The sequence below is a fragment of the Mobula hypostoma genome, chromosome 16 (genome assembly GCF_963921235.1).
Source record: "Mobula hypostoma chromosome 16, sMobHyp1.1, whole genome shotgun sequence".
Classification (NCBI taxonomy): domain Eukaryota; kingdom Metazoa; phylum Chordata; class Chondrichthyes; order Myliobatiformes; family Myliobatidae; genus Mobula; species Mobula hypostoma.
The window spans coordinates 37,437,258-37,441,413 of NC_086112.1; positions in this window are offsets into that span (position 1 = coordinate 37,437,258).

The window sequence follows — 4,156 nt, forward strand, 5'->3', positions numbered from 1 at the left end:
ATGGAGGCAAAGGGATAAAGGCAAAGCGACCTAGTGCAATATCTTGACCAAAAATATCGATCAAGATATTGCCCCAAAAGCACTGACTGTCCATTTCCCACCATAGATGCTGTCTGACCCATCGTGCTCCTCCAGTGTCTTCACATAGCGTCATAGAGCAATAGGGTATGGACAGAAGCCATTCAGCCCAACAAGGAAAAGTTGTAAAGTTTGATGGCCACAGGCAGGAATGACTTCCTATGACGCTCTGTGTTGCATCTTGGTGGAATGAGTCTCTGGCTGAATGTACTCCTGTGCCCACATTATGTAGTGGATGGGAGACATTGTCCAAGATGGCATGCAACTTAGACAGCATCCTCTTTTCAGACACCACCGTGAGAGAGTCCAGTTCCATCCCCACAACATCACTGGCCCTATGAATGAGTTTGTTGATTCTGTTGGTGTCTGCTACCCTCAGCTTGCTGCCCCAGCACACAACAGCAAACATGATCGCACTGGCCACCACAGACTCGTAGAACATCCTCAGCATCATCCGGCAGATGTTAAAGGACCTCAGTCTCCTCAGGAAATAGAGACGGCTCTGACCCTTCTTGTCGACAGCCTCAGTGTTCTTAGACCAGTCCAGTTTATTATCAATTCGTATCCCCAGGTATTTGTAATCCTCCACCATGTCCACACTGACCCCCTGGATGGAAACAGGGGTCACTGGTACCTTAGCTCTCCTCAGGTCTACCACCAGCTCCTTAGTCTTTTTCATATTAAGCTGCAGATAATTCTGCTCACACCATGTGACGATTTTTCCTACCGTAGCCCTGTACTCAGCCTCATCTCCCTTGCTGATGCATCCAACTATGGCAGAGTCATCCGAAAATTTCTGAAGATGACAAGACTCTGTGCAATAGTTGAAGTCCGAGGTGTAAATGGTGAAGAGAAAGGGAGACAAGACAGTCCCCTGTGGAGCCCCAGTGCTGCTGATCACTCTGTCGGACACACAGTGTTGCAAGCACACGTACTGTGGTCTGCCAGTCAGGTAATCAAGAATCCATGATACCAGGGAAGCATCCACCTGCATCGCTGTCAGCTTCTCCCCCAGCAGAGCAGGGCAGATGGTGTTGAATGCACTGGAGAAGTCAAAAAACGTGCTCGCTGGCTTGTCCAGGTGGGCGTAGACATGGTTCAGCAGGTAGATGATGGCATCCTCAACTGCTAGTCGGGGCTGGTAGGTGAACTGGAGGGGATCTAAGTGTGGCCTGACCATAGGCCGGAGCAGCTCCAGAACAAGTCTCTCCAGGGTCTTCATGATGTGGGAGGTCAATGCCACCGGTCTGTAGTCATTGAGGCTGCTGGGGCGCGGCGTCTTCGGCACAGGGAAGAGGCAGGACGTCTTCCACAGTACAGGAACCCTCCGGAGCCTCAGGCTTAGGTTGAATACATGGCGAAGTACTCCACATAGCTGAGGGGCACAGGCTTTGAGCACCCTGGTACTGACACCATCTGGTCCTGCAGCCTTGCTCGGGTTAAGACGTTTCAGCTGTCTTCTCACCTGTTCAGCTGTGAAGCCCACCATGGTGGTTTCATGTGGGGAAGGGGTATAGTCATGAGAGCAGGGTGGGGGACTGTGAGGAGGGGTAGGAGGAGAGAGTGGAATATGTGTTGGTTGGGGCCGACAACAGATGGCTCATGTGGGGGATGGGCAGGGGCCACAATGTCAAATCTGATAAAGAACAGGTTAAGTTTATTGGCCCTGTCCACACTGCCTTCAGCTCCTCTGATGCTAGTTTGCCGGAACCCAGTGATTGTCCTCATCCCCCTCCAGACCTCCCTCATGTTGTTCTGCTGGAGTTTCCACTCAAGCTTCCTCCTGTACCTCTCTTTAGCCTCCCTGATCCTGGCTTTCAGGTCCCCCTGTATTGCCCTCAGCTCCTCCCTATTTCCATCTCTAAACGCCCTCTTTTTAGCGTTCAGGACGTCCTTAATGTCCTTTGTCATCCATGGCTTGTTATTTGAATAACAAAGGACAGTTCTTGTCGGAACATTGCAGTCCACACAGAAGCTGATGTAATCAGTGATGCACTCTGTGAGCCCATCAATATCCTCTCCATGTGGCTCACAGAGTGCCTGCCAGTCTGTCACCTCAAAACAACCCTGGAGTGCCTCATAAGCCTCCTCCGGCCATTTTCTCACTGTCCTCGAGGTTGCAGGTTTACTCTTCACCAGAGGCACGTAGCAGGGTTTTAGATGCACCAGCTTGTGAACTGACCTTCCCAGTTGGGGGAGGGGAGAGGAGCTGTATGCATCCTTAACGTTAGCATACATCAAATCCAGAGTCCTCTCCCCTCTGGTTGTACAGCTCACATACTGCGTGAAGTTGGGCAGTGTTCTAGCCATGGTAACATGGTTGAAGTCACCCGAGATGGTAATGAGGGCAGTCGGGTGCTGGGTTTGTAATCTGGCTGTGACGGTATCACTTATTGCTATATCACTTCCAGTGAACTATACACTCATGCTTCTAGGTTTCTTTGTTCTATTACACTCCCTGGTGCCCTACCATCTGTAGTTAAGGTCCTACACTGGTTTGACTTTCCAGAATGCATTACCTCACACTCGCCTATATTGAATCCACTTGCCACTCCTCAGCCCACTTCCCTAACTGATCAAGATCCCCTATAGTCTATGATAAAAATCTTGCACTATCAACAACACTTCCGAATTTCATATCCGCGGCGGGAGGAGAAGATGGCAGTGCAACGCAGCGCGCGCAGCTCTCCAGTGAAATGATATCGTATCTGTTAAATAGGGGCCGTGGACAATTCTGATTTGATGGAGACAGACATGAAAGCACAGAGGAACATCTGGAGAAATTTCTGAAATGCCCGGTTCGCTGCCGCTGCTACTGTGCAATCGAGAATCTCCAGAGGGAAGGCCCCAAAATCCCCGGCTTTGCCTGCTGCTGGCGACCGAGGCTGAGGTCGAAGCGTTTGGATAGAGATGGTGCTCGGTGCTCGGTGTCGGAGGACTGATCAGAGTTCAAAGTTTTCGGACGACTCAGAGTCGGACTGTGGTCGGGCATGGCAGGGAGAGTTTTCTTCCTTCTCCTGTCTGCATGAGATGTAGGACTTTCGAGAGACTTTGAACTTTTTTACTGTGCCAGGGCCTGTTCTTCATCAAGTTATGGTATTGTTGCACTGTTGTAACTACATGTTATAATTATGTGGTTTTTGTTAGTTTTTCCAGTCTTGGTCTGTCCTGTGTTTTTGTGATATCACACCGGAGGAATATTGTATCATTTCTTAATGCATGCATTACTAAATGACAATAAAAGAGGACTGCATGTCCTCAAACTAATCTAATCTAATCATCCACAAACCTACTGATTAAGCCTTGTGTTTTTGCATCCAAACCATTTATATAAATAACAGATAACGAGGGTCCCAAGACCAACCTCTGCGGCATACCGCAAGTCACTGGTCTTCAGTATGAGAAACAACCTTCAACCACCACCCTGCTTCCTGTCTCCGAGTTAACTGTGATTCTAACTATATAGCTCTCCCTGGACCCGGGGGACCTAACCTTCCCCGTCAACTTGCCATCTGGAACCTTGTCAAAGGCTTTGCTTCAGGATCCAGCATCTGCAGTCTCTTGTGTGTTCAAAATGTCTTGCCATCTGACTCAAACCTCAATGTTGCCAGATTAAAATTGGGACTTTCATTTGTAAGAACTGTTATAACTTTAGAAACAAGTCTCCTAACATAATAATTCAGTAAGGGTTATTAACAAAAAGTTCGAGAAATTCGCAGCAGCTCAGACAGCATCTGAGGGAAGAGAAACAGTTAAAATTGCAATTCAGGAACCGGCAAAGAGGGAGATAGGTTTGCCCAGGTTGCTGGGAAAGTGTGGGAGGGATGCGGAGGAGAACAAAGGGAAATTCTCTGAAGAATAGATACCTAATGTTCCAGTTGAGATAAGATAAGTTTCTCTCTCTGTATAATACATTGTTAATGAAAGGTTCTGGGGCATGGTTGGTTGGCCAGATTCTATATGTAAAAAATAAAAAGGAGAAAAGGAAAGGCTGAACCAAAATAATGGCTGGAAAGAGTGGACAGTAAGAAAGAGCAAGTTTTGTAAATTCGGGGAATTTGATATTAAGTGCTGTAGG